Source organism: Arvicola amphibius, chromosome 11 (assembly GCF_903992535.2).
Source record: "Arvicola amphibius chromosome 11, mArvAmp1.2, whole genome shotgun sequence".
Classification (NCBI taxonomy): Eukaryota; Metazoa; Chordata; class Mammalia; order Rodentia; family Cricetidae; genus Arvicola; species Arvicola amphibius.
Window position 1 is genome coordinate 56,457,851 of NC_052057.2, and position 25,696 is coordinate 56,483,546.

The following is a 25,696-nucleotide window of genomic DNA, read 5'->3' on the forward strand; positions in this document are numbered from 1 at the left end:
ACACTGACAAAATACAGTTAAACTGAAAAGGTATAGACTACTTACACAAAGTACTTCTATCTTGTTACAAATTAAAAACATTTAGAGTAGCAGAGAATACAAATAACCATAATAGCAAATAAAACATTACAAAACAGGTATTATTGAGAGCACTATCACTTCTCACTACCTATTCACTGAGTTGGTGTCTTTTCCCAAGGCATTTTATAGTCAAAAAGGCATTGTGATATTTAATATAATTCTCATATTCTTTTTTGTTTACTAAATTAAACATTAATCTAGTATATATTTACTCCACTCCTGGTCATATATCCAATGGTCAGTACTACAGAGACACCTGCACATCCATGTTTATTCTTTCTCAATTCACAATAGTTTGGAAATGGAAACAGCCTAAATGTCTATCAACTGATGAATGGATAATAAAACGTAATGTATATATGAAATGTAATTTTACTCAGCTCATCTATCAAGAAAAGTTAAATTGTAAAATGTGAAGCAAAACGGATAGAACAGGAAAAGATATTTTCAGTGGGGTAGTTCAGATTCAGCAGAACAAATGTCATATGATCACTTTCATCTGGGTCCTAGTTTCTACTATTTTATTCTGGTAAGCAAACAGATTACTTGTGGATGCTAGGAAGGGGACACTGAGTTTGGGGGAATGCCTTAAAGGCAGAGAAGTAGGAAAACACCCACAAAAGAAAAATAGAGATGGCAACACTGCAAGGTGGAGCGGTGGGGAGAGATGAGAAGACCAGTTAAGCAAACCAAAGTATATATGAAAAAGACATGAAAAATTACTGGAATTTAACCCAATTAAAAACTCCAAAAGAGAGACTGAAGTGAGTTAATGTGTGTAGCTCCTTAGTAGTGCTCCTAGAAGCAGTGGATTATTAAACAAAAATCCCTATTGCCAGGCATGGTTATGTGTAGGAGTGATTGTTCTGGGAGACATGAACAGTCCCCAAACAACACAGGCCAGAGTACTTGCTTGCTCAAGCTTAAAGTTTCAGAGGATTCTCACAGTGGCCTCACCCAGTTGTGAGCTGTCCAAGTGACTTTGGACTTTAAACAGAGAAGGTTAGCTAAAGCCATGCTGGGTGAATTTTGCTTGTTTTTAGGGAGGATGAGAGCTAAAATATGTTACAAGAAGAGAAAAAGGTGGTCACAGGAGAGGAAAGCGGCCTCTGTTCTTGTGGGAAAAGTGACGAGGAAAGTAGAAACTTTTGCCTATGAATAAGACTTACTTCTTCTGAAACAAAAGAGAGAAAATACTGGTGAGTTTTAACGTGGTAACATGGATAGTATTCAAAATAGGAGTCAATCCATGGACATGAATCTAGAAAGACTGAGATCAAGAAGCTTTGTCAGAGCGAGGCGATGCTCACACCAAGTTCACCTCTGCTCTTAGTGAAGGGAAGCAGTTGGCTCTGCCAAATGGCCTTCATTTTCTCACTGAAGTAGAAGGTGAAGTTGTTTGATAAGAGGAAAGGGTAAGGTCATGGATATTATTTCAGAGGTAAATATTTATGATGGAGGCGGGTCTTCTATCAATCTGTTGATTTCATTGGTTAATTAATAAAGAAAACTGCTTGGCCTAATAGGTTAGAAAATAGGTGGGTGGAGTAGACAGAACAGGAAGAAGGAAGTGAGGTAGATGGCTCAGACAATTGCCCTGCCTCTACAACCAGACGCAATGAAGCTCCAGCCCAAGATGGACATACGCTAGAAACTTCCCGGTAAGTCACCATTTCGTGGTGCTACACAGATTATTAGATATGGGTTAATCAAGATATGAGTAAGAGGCTGAAATAATGGGCCAGGCAGTCTTTAAAAGAATACAATTTGTGTGTTGTTATTTCGGGTGTAAAGCTAGCCGTGCAGGAGCCGGTTGGCCAGGAGCTGGGCGGCGGGAAGCGGCCCAACAGCTCCTCACTACATATTTAAAGTTAATTGTGGATATGAACTAGACAGAACATATCAGTTGAAGATAAATAGCATTTACAAAATCAGGGGCCTAGAATGAATAAATAAATTACAGGTCTTGAAGGCACTAGGTTGCCAAACAATGTGATATTAAAACTGCTGAAAAATACAAAATCAGCAAAATAATTTTCTTGTGTTCATGCGTTTAGTGCTTGTGTGTGTGTGTGTGTGTGTGTGTGTTTTGCTATTTTTCATTGATAACTGAGATGGGAAGACAAAAAAAGTAATATTGAGTTTTGCTAATAGAAAACAGTGAGAAATGAATCCTATGTTTGTAAGTTTATTTCACTATGAAAATTTTCAAATAATTGAGTATGAAAGCTAGATTACCAGAGATATAAGAACTAACTTTAAAAAAGTCTAAATTGTCCAAAATTATTATGTTTGCCTATTATACACTTACAATAACAACATAAGTAATAAAAGAAAGTTGGGAATAAGAGGAAAACGAATGAGATAAAACTATGATTATTGCCCCACTGTGAATTTCTGTTCTTGCTTTTAAATGTGCTTTTATTTGAAAAGCCAGACAATATTGAAAATCACTAACATCCTCTGCCCTGGCTTTAAAATCTCCATGTTTTTTATAGGCAATACAAGAGAAAATGCGTTTCCATGCTCACTTCAGAGGTAGAAAGCATTTATTAATGGATACTGAATTATTAGTTTTCTATGTCAAAATCTGTGTCTTAGTAATTACAATAACTAACATGTATGGAGTAACCTGTAAGTACAAATTAGCACTATAGAAAGGATTCAAATCCATCAAGCCTTTCTAACACAGCTATTCTACCTTTGCAGAGAATTAAAGTGTCCAGTCAACCTTGCAAGAGCCATGTATAGAGGAGAGGCACACTACCAGAGGCTACAAACTGAAGGCCATGAAATACAATGAATAAAGTATATAAACAGATACATAAATAAGGTCATTCTAAATAATTGTAGGTGTTTTGCCAAAAATACAATAGAAGTTACACAGGGAAAGTGATGAGTAAGGTGTTGGAATTGGGTTGGTTTTTGATTTGTGGGTTTTGGGTTTTGGTTTCTTGTTTTGTTTTGGAGACAGAGTTTCACTTTGTAGCCCTATTCATGTAGACATCACTTTATAAACCAGACTTGCCTTGCCAGTGCTAGTGTTAAAGAGGTTTGCAACAGCAAAAGTCAGTGCCGTCTGGCAAGAGAATGTTGTAAACCAGTATGAGCTCTTCCTTATGGCATTCTTCCAGCTGAGATGACCAGTGACAGGCATGTGAAATCCCAGAAAGGGGTACCAAGTGTGAAAACAACTGTATAGGAGACTATAGCAAAATAGGAAAATGGAGGAGGGCAAGGAGTCTGAAGAGGAGGGCTGAAGTCAGGATGTGCAGCCTTGATGGTAAAGAATTGAGTCTCGTTGTCATGGAGGGAAGCATGTAATGAGATTTGTGCTCTAGATGGCTGACTACAGCTTCTGTGTAGAAAATTAACTGGAAAATAGAGGCAGGGAGACATCTGGAAATGTTTTACTGCTATTAACAGAAAACACAAGGGTTTGGATAAAAGTTGAATGAAAAGTGTTAAGAAAAATTAGCACTCGGATGTGATTTCTAAATTTTTCATTAAGTCATGTATAGAAAATAGTATCCTTTGATGCCCAGAGTAAGCTAAGAGAAATTACAAAGATGATTTCAATCATCTTTCTGCTGAAATAAAGTTTAGATAACTATTAGACAGCCAGAGAATAAATGGACACTTGTGTAAGAGGATAGCGAAAAAGGAAATTGGGGATTCTGTACTGATTGCCTTTCATGCCACTTGGTGGTAGAAAGCTTGCCTAGTATGCATGAGGCCCTAGATTTCCCATATAATAGAACATTTTATTATTATTATTTTGGTTTTGGAGACAAGGTTTCTCTGTGTAACAGCACTGGCTGTACTTGGAACTAGCTCTTGTATACCAAGCTGACGACAAACTCACAGAGATCCACGTCTCTGCCTCCCAAGCGCTGCGATTGAAGGCATGCGCCACCACCACCTGGTTATTTTTATTATTTTTTAATTAAAATAGAACAATTTTCACACTATGTTATGAATACAGTTTTCCTTTTCCCAATTCTCCCTGATCTTACTCACTTCCTCACCCACCAAAATCTTTAACTTTTATATTTCTCATTAGGATACAAACAGGTACCTAAAAATAGTAGTAGAATAAAAACAAACAACCAGAATAGGATAAAATAAACTAACAGAACCAAAAGAGCCAAAGAAGAAGCACAAGAAACACATACAGAGAAAGAGACACACAAGTTCACATGCATATAGTCCCCATAAAAACATACCACCAGCAACCATAATATACATGCAAAATACTTGTAAGAGGGAAAAAAGAAAGGAATAAAAGAAGGGAAGGGAAACAAAGGGAAGAAAAAAGTCCAGACAAAGCATTGTGAGAAAAAGGACTTCCAAAAATGTGATTTGATTCATTTTGTGTTGGCCATCTACTGCTGGGCATGAGACCTGTCCTTAAGAGAGGTTTGTATGCTCAGTAAGACTCTGAGAAAAACAACTCTCTGAAAAACAACTGAGAGTGGTTTTCAATTGGAGATTGCTTTTGGGTTAGGGACAGAGGCTTGAGTCCACTTTCCCTCTCACAATGGATCCCATCTGATTTTGACCGATGCAGGCCCTGTGCAGGTAGGTTGCCATGGTCTCTGTGAATTTGTATTGTGTCAGTACTGTTGTGTCTGGAAGGCTTTATTTCTTTGGCATCCTCAGTCCCCACTAGCTCTTACAATATTTCTGCTTTCTTTTCTGTAAGAGCTCCCTGAACTCTGGGGGAGAGAGATTTGACAGAGACATCCTATTTACAACTGATTGTTGCAAAGTCTCTCACTCTCTGTACGTTGTACAGCTATGGGTTTGCTATTGTTCTTATCTGCTGCAGGAGTAAGTTTTTCTGAAGCTAGCTGAGCCAGGACCTGATCTTTGAATATAGCATAATGTCCTTATGAGTCATATTATGGCTAAGATTCCTTTAGCAGAAGAGTAGTCTTTGATTTTTTTTTCTCCATATATCTCTGGCCTGTCTAGTTTCAGGTTCTGGGCCATTTCAGCAGTGTCAAGTATGTATTCCATTTCATGGAGCATAGACAGATTTTGGGGGGGAGGGGGGAGGAGGGCTGCCAGTTCACAAAAAAGGACATAGAGAGATATTAATTATGAAAGTTTGGTCTTGGCTTAGGTTTGTTTTAGCTAGCTCTTTTAACTTAAACCATATTTTTAAATCTACATTCTTCCATGCTCTCTTTACCTCATCTCCATTTTGCCCATCCTGGTTATTCTGGCTGGTGACTTTGCCTTTCCTCTTCCCAGAGTTCTCTCTGTCCAGTTGTCCCTGCTATACCCTGCTGCCTAGCCTAGCTATTGGCCATTTAGCTTTTTATTAGGCTAATCAGAGTGACATATTTTTACACAGTATAATCAAATATCTTGAAATAATGGAACAAGCCTTAAATCCAATCAGATATTGGTTGGTTATTCCTACAAGCTTTTGCCAGTATAGCACCGGCATATCTTGTAGACAGGTCACCATTGTAGTTTGAATGGTTTGTAGCTGTGTTTGTCTTTCTCCCTTTGATAGTGTGCAGAGTACCTTGAGTGGATAAAAATATATGATATATTTACACAATGGCATATTACTCACCTATTTAAAAAATTGGAATTTCCTGGGGAATGTATAAAGTTAGGAAAAATTATCCTAAGTCAGACTCAAAATCACAGATAAGATATGTGTTCTTTTATTTGTGGATGTTAGCTTTTAAGTCTTCAATAAGCAGGCTCTACAAGTCTTATAACCACAGATGTTACTTACATAAAGAGCAAGGGACTGAGGGAGGTGTGGATCTCCAAAATAGAATAGATAGCTATGAATGGATGAAGGGATGGGCTGGAACAAGAGAATCACATGAGGAGAAATTTGAGAAAAGGCATCTAAAACTAAAGTCCATTAAAGGGGTTATATGGAAACTCAGTACAGTAGATGCATCTTAAAATATACACATATGAAAAAATCTAAATGGAATCACAAAATAATGGGGGGACAAAGCCCAAACAAAAAAGTTCTCATTACCAAACAAAAACTCCAATTCCAGGTATGGGTTGCACACATTTAATCAAGTTGTTGGCCAAAGGAGCCCTATGGACAACCTGATGCTGAAGACAATATTCATTGAACATTAAGAAGTCAATCGGTGAGTGTCTCTCCCGCCCCTTTTATTCTCCTATGGTTGCTTCATGTGGATTGGTCCCGGGGGCCAGTCTGCCCACACATTAGCACTGCACACTTCCTGGGCAATGCATTCGACTGGAGACCGGGTCCTCAGTTTCTTTATCTCTTTTCCATTTCCTTTCTTTCCTTTTTCTCTTCTTTCTTTTTTTTTTTTTTTTTTTTTTTTTTTTTTTTTTTTTTTTTTTTTTTTGGTTTTTCGAGACAGGGTTTCTCTGTGGCTTTGGAGCCTGTCCTGGAATTAGCTCTTGTAGACCAGGCTGGTCGGTTACGGTTAATCGCCGCTCGGAGCGGCGCCCCTAACCTCCCTGGTTTCTGGGTCGCCGGAATCCAGTCAGGCCATAGCACCCCACCCATGGACAAAGGACACTTTTCCACATGGTCATGGGTGTTCGTGCTGCAGGTTTGCATGATTTTAGCTCTGGATAGCAACTGGCTCCCCGGCTTTTTCAATTCTAGGCCTGGCATGGTACAGTTTCTTCTATCCCAGCCTTTTGCCCCTCCTCTCTGCGGCTTGTGTTATGTCATGGCGGCTCAGCAACAGAGCAGATCATGCCTTTAGGTCCCTCTCATTAAGAAAACACGTGGCTGTCGCCATCTTGGCTGAGAGCCAGGTCAGGTGACCAAGCTCTCCCAGTTTTACCCTGCCTTTTCCCCCAGTTTTCACTGAAATCCTCCTGTTAACTCTGTTACATGTGTTTTGTGTAATGGTAAGTCTTTGATAGGCCCATCAAAATCATCCACGTTGCCCAATTCCCATTCATTCTTTCTGTGTATAATAATTGTTCATTATATCTCATTTCAGATTACAAAATCCTAAGTCTCATATTTTAAACTAGTATGTACTTTTAAGTCTCTTACAAAAATGCCTTATATTTAATAATAAGCTGTTCTCTACCATTATCAATTCTGGCATTAACCTTCCATTGCCAGCAGTTTCTTCTTTCTGCCTTTTTATGAGTCTGGATCTTACTTGTTAAGCCAGTATACTGCAGCTATACTTAATCCAGCCTCAACTGCTCAGAGATCTGGGGAATGTGATATTTAAATATTTAATTATTAAAACCTTTTCACAACAAAAAGAGACAGGTTGGCTCCCAGCAGCAGCTCTCTGCTCCCTCCAAAGAATACAAGACAGATGCGTGCAGAACAACGCCCTTCTGTGGTTCTGTGGTTCACTTCGACTGCCGAGCGCTGACCATTGGATAAACTGCCTTTCATCTAAACTAAAGACCTCCAGACGTGGACTAAATTGCTGGAATCGACAAGCCTAGCTGCCCAGGTCAAGGTAGGCCTGTCTTCCTACAGATTTCTTAGCCCACAGGGTCTTCTGGAGCCTGGCAGGTCTGCGCTAAACAACAAAGGTCAAGTGCAACCTTCAGCGACCATGGACGACCCAAAAGAGTAGCTCTGGGTGCCAACCAAGTAAGTTCTCTGTCACTTTTTAATCGGTAACTCAAGTAAAATCTTATCCTTCTCAAAGATCACTGATAGTTTGATAGCTGGGAGGTTTTACCAGGTTGAGGTTTTGCCAGGTTACCTCACCAAACAAATTTCAAATCAAATTTATCTCTTATGCTCTAGTCATTATATGTCTAAAATTTCTGTTTTCACAAACCCAAGGAGATCTTGTGAGTTCCAGGGAGCCAAATTAAGGAATCCATCTTAAACAGGTCAGATACCCGCTCAATTCCCTGGTCCAAAATTTTTTTCCTTAATTTAACTTTGTTCTTTGTTCTGCCAATACCTTAGAGACACCAGACACACAACTGTCAGAAACAAAGAGACCAGCTATACCAGGATGTGGCCAACACACAGCCTTCCCAGTTCCCCCCCCCAAAGACGAAGCCCACAATCAGCCAGAAACAGTCTTGAGAATTCACCGCCCCAATTCCTTCAAACTGTGGTGTCTAATCTGCTTTATATTATAAGGAATATGTGGGAATGTTATTCTTTTGGTCCCCGCCCCTTTCCACGCCCACTCCCAGCGACCTCTGATCTCTTGTCCTCACCTTGAATTCTCTCTCTTGTTCCCTTCTCTTCCAGGAGACCACGTGTGTTCCCCTGCTTCTCCCTTCTTTCTTTCTTTCTCTTCTTCTTTCTCTCGCTCTCTCTCTCCCTCTTTCTCTCCCTCCCTCTCTCACTCTCTCCTTTAATATAGCTTTATGTCTATTTTCTGTGTCTATGTGTATTTTACCCACCGTTGGTTTACACTTGCCTGCTTAGCTCTCCCGGAGGGCGCACACCTCCTGCTGGGTTGGCTGCCACTTGGCTGCCCTGTCACCATTTGGCAAGGCCACCTGCCCGCCCGGGATGGGCCACCACTTGTAAACCGCCTGGGGAACTTGCACAACCGTCTCTGCTGGGCTGACAGCTGTGCCGCTAACATTTTTTAAGAATAAAACTGGTGCCTACCTAGAACCTTCACTTCTATTGACTAGTGTTTATGGTATGGGAAGGAACTTTTTAAAGGAGATTAAAAGTTATTTTTAAAAGTCTTGATAACCTAGTGTGTGACTCAAGAAGAAACAAAATTCTATGGAGAATTCAATCAATAAGAGGCCCAACAAAGAAAGAAGTATGTTGGTTAGGTTTAACTGTCAACTTTACACAACCTAGAATCACCTTGGAAGAGTCTTGCTGGAGGAATCATCTAGATCTGAATGGTTTTGGGGTATGTTTATGGTGGATTGTCTTGTTATTGATGCAGGAAGACCCAGTTGAAGTATGAGAATAAGAATATAAAAATGTAGATTCCAAAAATAAGATTGTAGAAATAAAAAAAATATATAAAAGTTGTAAGTCTTGGAGAATGAGAACAGACTGTCAGCAGCTTTCTCAGCAGCTTGAGGATTGACTATTAAGAGTGGGCTATTAAGAGTGGGCTATTTCACTTTACAATCCATAGCTCTATTTACAAGGCTGGAGCTTCTCTCTGCAAACAGAGAGTAGAGTCCTGGTCATCCTTGATAAACAACAGATATGTGCTGAGTTAACCTTTAGGAGACAGAGATGTGTGGCCTCTGGGTTAGGCACTGTTTCTGCTATGGGAAACTGGCACCATCAAAGGGATGCATGGGGCTTCAGTAAACACTGCTTGGAGGTACCAAGAGAGACAGAGGATTGAGTACAAACACTGGTTTGACTAATAAACTCTGATAACGGAGGTTGTAAAGTAAGATAATCTGTGTGTTAGTTTTATTTTGAGATAGTACCAAAAGCTTTTTGCTATCTTCTAAATTCCCAACCTAAGAACCAATTATTCTAATTTATTAACATTCTGGTATTACTAGTGTTATTCTTTTGGTCCCCACCCCTTTCCATGCCCACTCCCAGCGACCTCTGATCTCTTCGAGTCATCCTGAATTCTCTTCCCGCTCTCTCTTCTCACTGTCCCTTTGTATGTACACACATGCCTTTTTCTCTCTTCCCCTTTCTCTCTCTCTCTCTCTCTCTCTCTCTCTCTCTCTCTCTCTCTCTCTCTCTCTCTCTCTCTTTCCCTCTCTCTTTTAATAAAGCTTTATGCCTATTTTCTGTGTCTGTGCCGTTAATTTGCCGCCACCGCTGTTAATCTGCTGCTGCGGCTGCCGCTGCTGCCTGTTCACGTGTGCTCACCCGCCGCCTTGGTCACACGTGTTTCGCGAGTCTCCGCGCAGCTATACCAGCCCACCACCATCCACTACCGCCCAGGGATCTTGCAGGGACCCACAACCATCTCTGCTGGGCTGGCAGCTCAACTGCTAACATTTTTTAAGAACAAAAACTAGGAGTCCCTTTTTCTGACTAACTGCTAAAAACATGTTTTCTTGTAATTAGTGACTTTCACTGTAATCTCCTCTGGAACATATTTCATGATAGCTGCTTAGTTACCTATTGACATTAGAACACATCCCCTCCCCCAACTTAGGGTCTCTGTTAATTAATCCCTGGGTTCAGGCAAGATTGTAAAAATTCCTTTGTTCAGTCCTAATGCTTGGTGCCCGTACTATAATTTCTAAATTCAGAAACTGGCCTTTGTCACAGCCTAAAAAAACACCATCTCTGGTTGTGGTCTCAGCTAGCTGATAAGCTTCTGTGCCCCATGGCTTATTTTATTTTATTTTATTTTAAAGTTTGCTTCTGGTTTTCCTGGAATATGGTTTCTGAAATAAAGTTTGCTTTATTAGACTTTTGTGGTCAGTCCCCATCTTTTTGTGACCCCCCCAACCAACACCAGTCTATTGTGGGTGGTTCCAGTACCTACGTCATGAGTAGGATAGGGGAGGGGAAAGCTGGCTGAGAGTAATCAAGCACGAGTGAATTTTTTTGTATTTCTTCCTAACTATGAATTTAAAAGTCAAGCTGATTGTGTTCTTGCCTTGATTTCTCCAAAATGATGGACTACAACTTAGAAGTACAAGGAATAAATCCTGCTCTTGCTTATATTGTTTTTTGTCAGGGTATTTAAACACAGGAAAACAAAAATCTAGAACTGAAGAGTCCAAGAATAAGAAAATAAATATATACATTCCAAAAATAAGAATGGAGTAATAAAGAAATATAAAGTTATATGTCTAAAGGAATGAGAACAGACTGTCAGCAGATTTCTCAGTAGATCAAGGGTTAATCATTCACAGTGGGCTATTTTCTCAGACAAGTAAGAAGCCTCCATCAGTTTAGGTCATTTCATTTTGCAACTGGCTGTCCTATTTACAAGGCTGGAGCTTCTCTCTGCAAACTGAGAGTAGTGTCCTGGCCATCCTTGATGAATGACAGATGTGAACTGAGTTAACCTCAAGGAAACAGAGATATGTGACCTCTGGGTTAGGCACTGTCTCTGTTATAGGAAACTGGCACCATCAAAGGGGAGGCATAGGGCTTCAGTATACACTGCCTGGAGGTACCAGGAGACACACTGGACAAGGTAGAAACACAGGTTTGATTAATGAGCTCTGATAATGGAGGTTGTAAAGTATGGCAATCTGTGTCTGAGTTTTACCTTGGAAAAGTGTGGAAAGCTTTATGCTATCTTTTAAGTTCTCAGCCTAAGAATCAATTATTCTGATTTATCAACCTTCTTGTATTACTAGCAGTCCCTTTTCTGACTAATTGCTTAAGACAACTGTTTTCTTGCAATTAGTGACTTTCGCTGTAATCTACTCTGAAACATAGTTCATGATTGCTGCCTAGTTACCCATTGGCATTAAAACTCACTCCCCTCCTTAGGGTCTATGTTAACTGGTCAGGGCAAGATCATAAAAATTCCTTTGTTCAGACCTAATGCTTGGTGCCCTACTATAAAAAGTGGGTTTAAAAACTGGCCTTTTGCCACAGCCCAACAAATACCATCTCTGGCTGTGGTCTCAACTAGCTGATGAGCATCTGTGCCCCGCGGTGTTTTTTTATTTTTTACTTTTAAGTTTGCTCCTGGTTTTCCTGGGATCTGGTTTCTGGAATAAAGTTTGCTAGAAAGAAGTGACCAGACATGAGGAACCGGCAAAAGAAAATTTTGCCACAGCTGAATACGTGAGTATTGAGTGCTCAGAAATAGAAAATAAATTTTAAAGCAGTATAGGGAAGCAGGACAAAATTTAAATTGGGAGTAAAGATTTGTAAATAGTTATATATATGCTAAAGGAAAAAGTATTCAGTTATACATGTTGGTAGCTTTAGTTAGAGTGGAGCAGAAACAAAGGTAGAGATATTTAGAATCTGTAAGTGTGATAGATGCACAAATGCAACTTTTATTGCTTGCTAAACAGGTAGGCACAGTAGCCACCTGAATGTAACCCACCAACGGGTAAAAAGCAAACAAAAGACAGAGTAAGTTTAGACAACAAATTTAACCTCACACAGTCAGCCCAAAGTCAGCCAGTAGAACAAATGAGAATATTCAAAAATTTTCTTAATTTTATAATTACAAATTAAATTTAAAAAGATAGTTAAAAATCCACCCTCCAGAGCCTGGGATAGCAGGCTGGCAGATGGAGAGAGCTGTTGTCCTACCCCCTGCCCTGTGGCACAGCTTCAAATGGAAGCTGAAAGGCAGGTTTGAAATAAGGTAGCCTGATTCTCCCCGGATACTGCCTCTCTCTTCCTGTCCCTTCCCAGCTTGCACCCAGAAACACCCCCCACCCCGGCTCATCCTCCCGTCTTTGGGGCCACAAAATCCCACAGCTCAGCCTATTTGGGCGCCTGGGACCTGGAATTGAGTGCACCCAGGCCAGTGGGAGGTCCCCTCCCTCATTAGCCTGCCTGCTGCAAGGTAGGCCTTTGTCAGAGAGCTGCTTGGCCAGCAAGGGGACCTGACAGTCTGCCAGAGGATCCATCATTCTTTGGGGTGAGTGAGGAGTGAGTGCCCGAACCCTGGCAGCTGCCCAGAGAGGGACCACCGACATTCCCCAACTCCCCTCACCCCCCACCACCACCCGCACACTTCCTGCTCTTCCTACAGGGGTTATTCTCAACCGATACTGCCTCTCTCTTCCTGTCCCTTCCCAGCTTGCACCCAGAATCCACCCCCCCTCATCCTCCCGTCTTTGGAGCCACAAAATCCCACAGCTCAGCCTGTTTGGGCACCAGGACCTGGAATTGAGTGCACCCAGGCCGGTGGGAGGTCCCCTCCCTGAGGCAAGGTAGGCCCTTTGTCAGTGAGCTGCTTGGCCTGCAAGGAGACCTGACAGTCTGCCAGAGGATCCATCATTCATTGGGGTGAGTGAATTTAATTCATTGGGGTGAATTGGACTTCTAAAAGAAGACCCAAAGGGGATTATTCAGAGGAACAAATGGGCAGGCGCCAATGCAAGAATTCCTCCAACAATTTGAAAAACAACATGAAAGCACCAGAACCCAGCGAACTTATAACAGGAGGACTTGAACACACTAATCAAGAAGAAGTAGAAAAAATTGACTTTATGAAAGTAATAGAGTCCCTTAAACAGGAGGTGAAAAACTCCCTTAAGGAAATGGACGAGAAGAATAACAAAAAGTTTGAAGAACTGAGTAAATCCGTAAATGATATCCTAGGAAACCAAGAAAAAACAATCAAACAGATAATGGAAACAGTGCAAGACTTGAAAACTGAAATGGAGGGAAGGAAGAAAACACAACCCTAGGGCCAGCTGGATTTGGAAAATCTATGTAAACAAACAGAGACTACAGAAACAAGCATAACCAACAGAATACAAGAGATAGAAGAAAGAATCGCAGATTCTGAAGATAGCACAGAGAAAATAAATGCACTGATCAAAGAAAACAGCAAATCCAAAAAATTCTCATCACAAAACATTCAGGAAATCTGGGACACAATAAAAAGACCAAACCTAAGAATAATAGGTATAGAAGAAGGAGAAGAAATACAGCTCAATGGTTCAGAAAATATGTTTAATAAAATTATAGAAGTAAACTTCCCAAACCTAAAAAAAGATATTTCTATTAAGGTTCAAGAAGCTTACAGAACACCAAATAGACTGGATCAAAAAAAAAAAAAAAAACATCCCCTCGCCATATTAAAATCAAAACACAAAACATACAGAATAAAGAAAGAATATTAAGAGCTGCAAAGGAAAAAGGTAAAGTAACATATAAAGGTAAACCTATCAGATTAACACCTGACTTCTCTATGGAAACCATGAAAGCCAGAAGGTCCTGGATAGATGTTTTGCAGAAACTAAGAGACCATGGATGCAAGCCCAGATTACTATACCCAGCCAAGCTTTCATTCACTATAAATGGAGAAAAGAAAATATTCCAGGATAAAAACAAATTTAAACAATACATAGCCACAAATCCAGTCTTACAGAAAGTAATAGAAGGAAATTCACAAACAAAGGAGTCCGGCTTTGCCCAAAATAACTCAGACACCTAGTGACCCTTCAACAGCACATCGCAAAGAAAGGAAACACACAATCTCTACTACCAAATAAAAAATGACAACCGGAGTTAACATCCACGGGTCATTAATATCACTTAATATCAATGGATTCAATTCACCTATAAAAAGGCACAGGCTAAGAGATTGGATATGAAAACAGGATCCAACATTCTGTTGTTTACAAGAAACACACCTCAACCACAAAGACAGACATCTACTCAGAGTAAAGGGTTGGGAAAAGGTTTATCAAGCAAATGAACCTAAGAAACAAGCTGGTGTGGCCATACTAATTTCTAACAAAGTTGACTTCAAACTAAAATCAATCAGAAGAGATGGAAAGGGACACTTTATACTCATTACAGGAAAAATCTATCAGAATGAAGTCTCAATCCTGAATATCTATGCCCCTAATACAAAAGCACCCACTTATATAAAAGCAACATTACTAGAACTCAAGACAGCCATCAAACCAAACACACTGATAGTGGGAGACTTCAACACTCCTCTTTCACCAATGGACAGGTCAATTCGACAGAAACCTAACAGAGAATTAAGAGACTTAATAGAGGTAATGAACCAAATGGACTTAACAGACATCTATAGAACATTCCACCCAAATAGGAAAGAATATACCTTCTTCTCTGCGGCTCATGGAACCTTTTCGAAAATTGACCACATACTCGGTAACAAAGCAAACTTCCACAGTTACAAAAACATATTAGTAACCACCTGCATCTTATCGGATCACCATGGATTAAAATTAGAATTCAACAAGAATGCTACCCCCAGAAAGCCTACAAACTCATGGAAACTGAACAATCAACTACTGAACCACACCTGGGTCAAGGAAGAAATAAAGAAAGAAATTAAAGTCTTTCTTGAATTTAATGAAAATAAAGACACAACATACTCAAACTTATGGGACACTATGAAAGCAGTGCTAAGAGGAAAATTCATAGCACTAAGTGCCCACTTAAAAAAAATGGAGAAAGCACACATTGGAGACTTAACAGCACACCTGAAAGCTTTAGAAAAGAAAGAAGCAGACTCACCTAGGAGGAGTAGAAGACTGGACATTATCAAACTGAAGGCAGAAATCAACAAAATAGAAACACAGAAAACAATCCAAAGAATCAATGAAACAAAAAGCTGGTTCTTGGAGAAAATCAACAAGATTGACAAACCCCTAGCCAAACTAGTCAAACGGCAGAGAGAGAACACACAAATTAATAAGATCAGAAATGAAAAGGGGGACATAACCACAGAAACAGAGGAAATTCAGAGAATCATTAGATCCTACTACAAAAGCCTGTATGCCACAAAATTGGAAAATGTAAAAGAAATGGACAATTTTTAGATAAGTACCATATACCAAAGTCAAACCAGGACCTAGTAAATTCTCTAAATAGTCCTGTTAGTCGCGAAGAATTGGAAACTGTTATCAGAAACCTCCTACCAAAAAGAGCCCAGGACCTGATGGGTTCAATGCAGAATTCTACCAGAACTTCCAAGAAGACCTAATACCTATACTCCTTAAGGTATTTCATAATATAGAAACAGAACAGTCATTGCCAAATTCCTTTTATGAAGCTACAATTGCCCTGATACCTAAACCACACAAAGACTTAACCAAGAAAGAGAATTACAGGCCAATCTCACTCATGAACATCGATGCAAAAATTCTCAATAAAATACTGGCAAACAGAATCCAAGAACACATCAGAAAAATTATCCACTATGATCAAGAAGGCTTCATCCCAGAGATGCAGGGCTGGTTCAACATATGAAAATCTATCAATGTAATCTATGATATAAATAAACTGAAGGGTAAAAACCATATGATCATCTCATTAGATGCAGAAAAAGCATTTGACAAAATTCAGCACCCCTTTATGATAAAAGTCTTGGAGAGATTAGGGATACAGGGGTCATTCCTAAATATAATAAAAGCAATTTACAACAAGCCAACAGCTAACATCAAATTAAATGGAGAGAAACTTAAGGCCATCCCACTAAATTCAGGAACGCGACAAGGCTGTCCACTCTCTCCTTATCTCTTCAATATAGTGCTTGAAGTTCTAGCAATAGCAATAAGACAAAACAAGGGGATCAAGGGGATTTGAATTGGAAAAGAAGAAGTTAAACTTTCGTTATTTGCAGATGATATGATAGTGTACATAAGCAACCCGAAAAACGCCACCAAAGAACTCCTACAGCTGATAAACTCCTTTAGTTTCGTGGCAGGTTACAAAATCAACTCCAAAAAATCAGTCGCCCTCCTATATACAAAGGATAAGGAAGCAGAGAAAGAAATCAGAGAAGCTTCACCTTTCACGATAGCCACAAATAGCATAAAATATCTTGGGGTAACTCTAACCAAGGAAGTGAAAGACCTATTTGACAAGAACTTTAAGTCTTTGAAGAAAGAAATTGAAGAGGGTACCAGAAAATGGAAGGATCTCCCTTGCTCTTGTATTGGGAGGATCAACATAGTAAAAATGGCAATACTACCAAAGGCAATCTATAGATTTAATGCAATCCCCTTAAAGATCCCATCAAAATTCTTCACAGATCTTGAGAGGACAATAATCAACTTTATATGGAAGAACAAGAAACCAGGGATAGCCAAAACAATCTTATACAATAAAGGAACTTCTGGAGGCATTACCATCCCTGACTTCAAACTCTATTACAGAGCTACAGTATTGAAAACAGCTTGGTATTGGCATAAAAATAGAGAAATCGACCAATGGAATCGAATAGAAGACCCAGATCTTAACCCACAAACCTGTGAACACATGATTTTTGATAAAGGAGCTAAAAGCACACAATGGAAGAAAGAAAGCATCTTCAACAAATGGTGCTGGCATAACTGGATGTCAACCTGTAGAAGAATGAAAGTAGATCAGTGTCTATCACCATGCACAAAACTCAAGTCCAAATGGATTAAAGACCTCAATATCAATCTGAACACATTGAGCTTGATAGAGGAGAAAGTGGGAAGTACTCTACAACATTTGGGCACAGGAAACTGCTTCCTACATATAGCCCCAGCAGCACAGACATTAAGGGCAACATTGAATAAATGGGACCTCCTGAAGCTGAGCAGCTTCTGTAAAGCAAAGGACACTGTGACTAAGACAAAAAGGCAGCCTACTGACTGGGAAAAGATCTTCACCAACCCTGCAACAGACAAAGGTCTGATCTCCAAAATATATAAGGAACTCAAGAGACTAGACTTTAAAATGCTAATGAACCCAATTAAAAAATGGGGCACTGAACTGAACAGAGAATTCTCAACTGAAGAAGTTCGAATGGCCAAAAGACACTTAAGGGCATGCTCAACCTCCTTAGCAATCAGGGAACTGCAAATCAAAACAACGTTGAGATACCATCTTACACCTGTCAGAATGGCTAAAATCAAAAACACCAATGATAGCCTTTGCCTGAGAGGATGTGGAGTAAGGGGTACATTCATCCATTGCTGGTGGGAATGCAAACTTGTGCAACCGCTTTGGAAAGCAGTGTGGAGGTTTTTCAGGAAATTTGGGATCAACCTACCCCAGGACCCAGCAATCCCACTCTTGGGAATTTACCCAAGAGATGCCCAATCATATTACAAAAGCATCTGTTCAACTATGTTTATAGCAGCATTATTTGTAATAGCCAGAACCTGGAATCAACCTAGATGCCCTTCAGTGGAAGAATGGATGAAGAAAGTGTGGAATATATACATATTAGAGTACTACTCGGCGGTAAAAAACAATGACATCTTGAATTTTGCATGCAAATGGAGGGAAATAGAAAACACCATCCAGGCCCAAAAAGATGAACATGGGATGTACTCACTCATAATTGGGTTCTAGCCATAAATAAAGGACATTGAGCCTATAATTCGTAAAAAATCCTAGAGAAGCTATATAAGAAGGTGAACCCAAAGAAAAGCATATAGTTAGCCTCCTGGATAGTGGAAGTAGACAAGATTGCCGGACCAAAAATGGGAACTTGGGGGTGGGGTGTGATGGGGGGAGGGGGGTATGGAGAGAGAAAAGTGTGAAGTGGAGGATGGGAAGAGCTTGGGGGAATAGGATGGTTGGGATATAGGAAGGGTGGATACGGGAACAAGGAATTATATATCTTACTTAAGGGAGCCATTCTAGGGTTGGCAGAGACTTGACTCTAGAGGGGTTCCCTGGTGTCCAGGAAGATGCCCCCAGCTAGGTCCTTGGGCACCTGAGGAGAGGGTGCCAGAAATGTCCAGATCCTATTGCCATACTCATGAATATCTTGCATATCACCATAGAACCTTCACCTGGCATTGGATGGAGAAAATGACAGAGCCCCACATAGGAGCACCGGACTGAGCTCCCAAGGTCCTGATGAGGAGCAAAAGGAGGGAGATCATGAGCAAGGAAGTCAGGACCGTGAGGAGTGTGTTTACCCATTGAGATGGTGGGACAGATCTAACGGGAGACCACCAAGTCCAGTTGGAATGGGACTGATGGAACAGGGGACCAAACCGGACTCTCTGAATGTGGCTGACAGTGGAGGAGGACTGAGAAACCAAGGACAACGGCAATGAACGTGAACTCTACAGCATGGACGGTCTCACTGTGAGCCTTGTCAGTTTGGTTGCTCACCTTCCTGGACTTAGGGGGAGCTGGGAGAACCTTGGACTTAACATAGTGAAGGGAACCCTGATGGCTCTTTGTCTTGGAGAGGGGTGGAGTGTGGGTATGGGTGGAAGGGAGGGGAGGGAAGGGGGAGGAGGAGGGAAGGAGATGGAAATCTTTAATAAAAAAATGAGGAAAAAAAATCTGACCTATCTTGGGAAACATTTCTCCTTATGATTGAGAAAAGTTAAGCTAATCCTGTTTGGTAGCAGTCTTATAGCCAAACTGAATTACAAACCCACAAGGAAGGAAGGATGGACAGCTCGGCTCAGTGACTCAAGATTTACACAGCGTATGCAAAGGTTTGGTGTCCAGCACCACAACTACTTAAATAGTAAATGATCTAAAATGTAAATGTACTAAACATGTTATGCAGATATTAAAATAACATTAAAATTTCCTTCTACATCTAGAAGGTAAGCAAACTGAAAAAAAAAAAGAAATAAGGTAGCCTCTGAGAGCTGCAATTTCAGGACAATTAAAAATAAATAAGCAGGTTAAATATGCTTCTATTTCATTTCACAATTTTGCTTCTTTGTCAAAAATCTGCTGTTTGTAGACATGTGAATCCGTACCCAAGGTGGACTGATTTCAGTACTCTGGCTCTGTAGTGAAGTTTAAAATCAGAGACTGTGATGCATTCAGAAATTCCTTGATTGTATAGGATTTTAAGATTGTTTAGGGGGCTGAAGAAATGGCTCAGCAGTTAAGAGCATTGCCTGCTCTTCCAAAGGTCCTGAGTTCAATTCCCAGCAACCACATGGTGGCTCACAACTATCTGTAATGAGGTCTGGGACCCTCTTCTGGCCTGCAGGCATACAAGCAGACATAATAAATAATAAATAATAAATTAAAAAAAGATTGTTTAGGCTATCCTGACTTTTTATTTTTTCTTATAAAGTTGAGGATTGTTCTTTCGAGGTCTCTAAAGAATTTTGCTATGATTTTAATGGGCATTTGCCTTGAATCTGTAGATTGCTTTCGGTGAGATTGTCATTTTTGCTATGTTGGTTCTACTTTCCTAAGATAATAAGAGATCTTTCCATTTTCTGATGTCTTAAATTTCTTTCTTAAAAGATTTAAAGTTCTTATCATTCAGGTTTTTCCATTTGTGTGGTTAAAGTTATTCCAAAATATTTTATAGTGCTTATGTGTATTGTATAAGATGATGTCTCTTATTTATCATATGTGTAGAGGAGGTGTATTTGGGTTGTTTTCAGATTCTGGCTATGATAAGGTAATTCTGCTGTGTACATAGTTGAGCACATGTCCTTATGGTATGGTTGAGCATTTTTTGTATTTAGGCCCAAAGGGGGTATTGCTGAGTTTTAAGATAGTTTGTTGCCTAATTTTCTAAAGAATTTGTCATACTAGGATCCAAAGAGGCTGTGCCAGTTTGTACTTGCACCAGCAATGGAGGAGGTTTTTTTTCTTTACCCCACATTCTCTTTAGCATAAGTTGTTAGCAATTTTTTTTATCTTGGCCATTCTTACAGGGATAAGATGGAATCTCAGAGTTGTTTTGATTTGCATTTTTCTAATGGCTAAAGGATGTTATGTTTGAGCATTTTTAAGATAATAATTTTTAGACAATTATATTTGCTCAATTCAAAGGCCAGAGTAATAATAATCTTTACCCAGATGAGCGTTGCTGCAATTGATGCAACTGTATTTTGCTAATGTTATAGCTAAATATCCCTTAAAGGATGTTATGCTAAATTTTCCAAATGGCTCTTCCAGTGGAAGAACTGCATACATGGTTAGTAATGAAAAGGAATTGTGGAGCATACCATGGCTCCTTGAAAACAACTTAAGGGATAAAAGTTGCAGACAGATCTGCTGCAGACAGATCTGACATAATGACACCAAGCTGTCCTTTGCTAAGGCAAGGTAAAGAAGCCCTTGCAATGAATTATAAAAAGACCCGGCCTATATTTGGAGTCATGGATGTGTTTATGTTCTTTTTACACAGAAAGAAAATAAAAGCTAAATAAGATGACTGCATGTACAGCAAAGGAATGACAGACATGATAACATCATAGCTGCAAACACCCCATAGAGGAGTTCGAGAAACAGTTGGAGAGGAATTCATGATCCAGTCTTTCCTGCCCCCAAGGAGAGGAGTGTCTAATCACAGGACCTGCTACTAGATACTCTACACTGCAGGGTTCCATTCTGCCGGAGATTCCAGACAAAGAGGCCCTGCTGAGATAATTGCCGAGATGTGTTACCTGCTTCTGGTAGCTGAATCCAGCTCACCTCACCCAGGAATGTCACCTGCCCTGAGGAACAGATGCTGAGCTGCTTCCAGACTTGGAATACAGACCCAGAGGCCCTGCTGAGATGACCTGACTGCAGTGACTACAATTTTCCACAGTTTAAATCCCTTTTGCTTTGGAGCTGAAATTCAGACTGAACTAACTTCTCTTCACTTAAAAAGGGGGCAGACTAAGGGTTTAACTGCTGTTCAGAGACTAAAACTGGTATTTGATAACAGCAATGTCATTGTACTCTTACTGAAATTGACCTAATGATATTTGTAACTGCTTATAGATGTTGAAAAAAGTTTGACACACCTTGTAAATGTTTGGGCTTAATGTTAAGAATTTCAGATTTTGATCCTTTGTGCTGCCTTAAAAGAGGAATGTTGCTTCTATACTGATCACAGTGGAATAGAGACAGTATGACTAAGGTCAGGAAAGGATTAGAGCATAGAAAAAAGCAGAAAGAGCAAAAGGAGGGATGGTTTAAAAATTGGTTTTTCCACCTCCCCCTGGGTCATCACCCTCTTACCCTCCATTTTGGGACCCCTTTTAGGATTTTTATTATTGATAGCTTTTGGAGCATGGGCCTTCAATAGGGTCACTAGGTTTATTCTCCAAACAGGTGAACTCCTTGACTTCAAGTTCATTATCACTGGCTTGATCTGGCTAATCAAGGGCTAGAAGAGCTGTTATTCTTTTGGTCCCTGCCCCTTTCCACGCCCACTCCCAGCGACCTCTGGTCTCTTGGAGTCATCCTGAATCTCTTCCCTCTCTCTCTCTTCTCACTGCCCCCTTTTGCGTGTGCACACGCGCCCTCTCTCTCTCTCTCTCTCTCTCCCCCTCCCTCTCTCTCTCTCTCTCTCTCTCTCTCTCTCTTAATAAAGCTTTATGTCTATTTTCTGTGTCTGTGCCGTTAACTCGCCGCAATCCAGCTACTAAGTCTTAATCCTCCCACGCACGTGGTCGCGTCCTGGGTCTCCCTTCCTCCGGCTCCGCGATACACCCCACGCCAAAGGAAAAAGAAGAACAACATTGGTGCCGAAACCCGACGGCTGTGTCCCCCGGATTTCGGGACTGGGGCTCCAGGCTTGGCGCCAGCCTGGTTCCCCCGGACCGTGCCGGACCGGCTGAAGAACTGGAGACCTGAGACCTGAGGACCGGAGGCCCTATGGACTAAACCACCTGCTTCACATCTCAACACCTGCCTGTGCGCGGCTCTTCATCCAACACCGGCTTCAACCGTGAGTTAGTTCCCTTCCAGCTGGTCAAACGACCCTGGTCTACCCACTGGTCTCCACTGAGCGCTCGGCGGCCTGTGGGCTGTTCCTAGGGTCGGGGGGGACTTCTCTGAACCCCTTCTCCGGCCTTCAATCTGGCTTGCGTTCCCAGCTCTGACCGTGATTGAGACAGCAAGAAAGCCTCTCACTCCGCTCGCACCCGGGGCCCGGGGCTCCGGCTCTCTTTTCTTTTCTTTTCTTCCTTCCCTGCTTCTGACTCTCCACATGATCACTACGGTGTGATCTCCCGTCCAGGACGGAGGCTTGGCCTTGCTGTACCTCTCCCGTCTGAGAAACGGTTCTCGTACACTTGGGGTTCAGCCAGCCAAGCGTAACATTCCACGCGTGGCACCGGGACGCTGGGTCACGCGCCTGAATGTTCGTTCCATCTGCATGCATTTCACCTGCCAGGAACGGTCCTAGAGGTTTGAAGTGCTACGGTTTTTTTGCGGGCGTGTTCACGGTCTAGCTATGGGAGCCAAGCAGTCCAAGCCGTTTGGTTTCAGCCTTTTGTCCCTCCCCTCTGTGGCTTCTGTTATGTCATGGCGGCTCAGCAACAGAGCAGATCATGCCTTTAGGTCCCTCTCATTAAACTTAAAGTCCTTACAGCTCAAAAATTGTAACTTTTTTCCCCGCAACACGTGGCTGCCGCCATCTTGGCTGAGGGCCAGGTGGATCAGGTGACTCGTCGCCATCTTGGCTGAGAGCCAGGTCAGGTGACCAAGCTCTCCCAATTTCACCCTGCCTCTTCACCAGGTCTTCACTAAAATTCTCCTGTTAACTCTGCTACATGTGTTTTGTGCAAATGGTATGTCTCTGATAGGGCCCATCAGAGTCATCCACGTTGCTCAATTCCTGTTCACTCTATGTATAATAATTGTTCATTACATCTCATTTCAGATTACAAAATCCTAAATCTCATATTTTAAACTGGTATGTACTTTTAAGTCTCTTACAAAAATGCCTTAAGCTGTTCTCTACCATTGTCAATTCTGACATTAACCTTCCATTGCCAGCAGTTTCTTTCTGCCTTTTTACAAGTCTGGATCTTACCTGTTAAGAGCCAGTATACTGCAGCTATATATTTAATCCAGCCCTCAACTGTTCAGAGATCTGGGGAATGTGATATTTAAATATTTAATTATTAAAAACTTTTCATAGCAAAAAGAGACAGGTTGGCTCCTAGCAGCAGCTCTCTGCTCCCTCCAAAGAAGACAGACGCGCACGAAACAACGTCCTGCAGTTTGCTTCAACTGCCAAGCGCTGACCATTAGGCAAAACTGCCTTTCATCCAAAGACCTCCAGACGTGGACAGAATCACTGGAATTGACAGCCTAGCTGCTCAGGTCAAGGTAGGCCTGTCTTCCTACAGATTTCTTAGCCCACAGAGTCTTCTGGAACCTGGCAGGACTGCGCTAAATAAAAAAGGTCAAGCACAACCTTCAGCGACCATGGAGGACCTAAAAAGAGTAGCTCTGGGTGCCAACCAAGTAAGTTCTCTGTCATTTTTTAATCGGTAACTCAAGTAAAATCTTATCCTTCTCAAAGATCTCTGACAGTTTGACAGCTAAGAGGTTTTACCAGGTTGAGGTTTTACCAGGTCACCTCACCAAACAAATTTCAAAACAAATTTATCTCTTAAAACTTCTGTTTTCACAAACCCAAGGAGTTCTTGTGAGTTCCAGGGAGTCAAATTAAAAAATCCATCGTAAACAGGTCAGATACCCGCTCAATTCCCTGGTCCAAAAAAAAAAAAATTTTTTTTTCCTTTATTTAACTTTGTTCTTTGTTCTGCCAATACCTTAGAGACACCAGACATTTCCATGCCACAGACACCAGTCAGAAGCAAAGAGACCAGCTATGCCAGGATGTGACCGGCACCCAGCCTTCTCTCGGGTTACCCCCACCCAAAGACGACGCCCACAATCAGCCGGAAGCAGTCTTGAGAATTCGCCGCCCCAATTCCTTCAAACAGTGATGTCTAATTTTTGCTTTTTATTGTAAGAAATACCCGAGAATGTTATTCTTTTGGTCCCCGCCCCTTTCCACGCCCACTCCCAGCGACCTCTGGTCTCTTGGAGTCATCCTGAATCTCTTCCCTCTCTCTCTCTTCTCACTGCCCCCTTTTGCGTGTGCACACGCGCCCTCTCTCTCTCTCTCTCTCCCCCTCCCTCTCTCTCTCTCTCCCCCTCCCTCTCTCTCTCTCTCTCTCTCAATAAAGCTTTATGTCTATTTTCTGTGTCTGTGCCGTTAACTCGCCGCAATCCAGCTACTAAGTCTTAATCCTCCCACGCACGTGGTCGCGTCCTGGGTCTCCCTTCCTCCGGCTCCGCGATACACCCCACGCCAAAGGAAAAAGAAGAACAACAAGAGCCCCTTGAGAGCAAGTCTCTTATTGGAGCCACATAAAACCCAGAGATATGTCTGTCCACAACAGACATGGACATCAGCAAGGGGTGAAAGGCAAAGCACTGCAGGGAGAGGACCATGCATTCTGTCTCTGGGTCTCCTGAGGAACATGACTGATTGCATAGAGGTTGATGTCCAGAGGTACTGATATAAAAACCTAGACCCTCTCCTCCCCAAAAAGACACCTGTGACTTTGAAGGAAAATTTCCTTCACCAAGTTGGAAAGAAATTTCTTCCACCAAGTAAACATGGGAGAATTGGGCCTCTGCCTCCCCCAACTGATTAATGCCTGCTCATCTACTAGATGACCTTTAACTCACCTCATACTAATTCTTATAAAAAGGGCGGACCTGCTGAGAGCAAAAACCTGTATTTTGGTTATAGCCATCACAAGTTAAATAAGATATTCAGAAGCCTTCTTATCTCCCTGTGAGGTAAGAGTGCCTACATGCCTGCAGACCTGTGGATCCCAGGCACTGGAAGTGATTAGCATTTCCCCCTGTAAATATTTACAGACCCCCAGCATCTCATTATCTCTTCCTCTCAGCTAGGGATGCCTCCAGACCTGATATTCCTGCATCTACCTTCTGCCTGTTTGCTATATAATGCTCCCAAGGAAAAATAAAGTTGGCAACTTGATCAGAATACAGACTTGCTGTCCATTTCTTGTGTCTCTTGTCCCTTTCATTCCTCCCCTCCAGGGCAGATCTGGTTCTGTTCATGTCCCGCTGGTAGGGACATTGGTGGTGTTCCCATCTTTGCGTGAGCCCTCTTGACTCAACAGAACAAGGGGCTAGTCATGGAGGCTAATATGAAATAGATAGCAAATTACTGTTTTGTCCCAAAAGGACATGGTAACCAGCAGCAAAAACGAAAGACTAACCACTGCAGTATTAGATGTATGCCGTGACAAGGAAGAGGATAGTGGAACAAGAGCTATCTCCTTTATGTATTTATGGTCTTTTCCA

General features: G+C 41.3%; 1 long non-coding RNA gene across 1 annotated transcript; it reads left to right on the forward strand.

Annotated features, from left to right (window-relative positions):
* The first annotated feature begins 1,677 nt into the window (after positions 1-1,677).
* On the forward strand, positions 1,678-21,304 carry LOC119826470. The gene is made up of 4 exons (XR_005287430.1): positions 1,678-1,742; positions 6,120-6,218; positions 7,337-7,541; positions 20,751-21,304. It is a non-coding gene; the product is annotated as an uncharacterized LOC119826470 (long non-coding RNA).
* Positions 21,305-25,696: the final 4,392 nt, after the last annotated feature.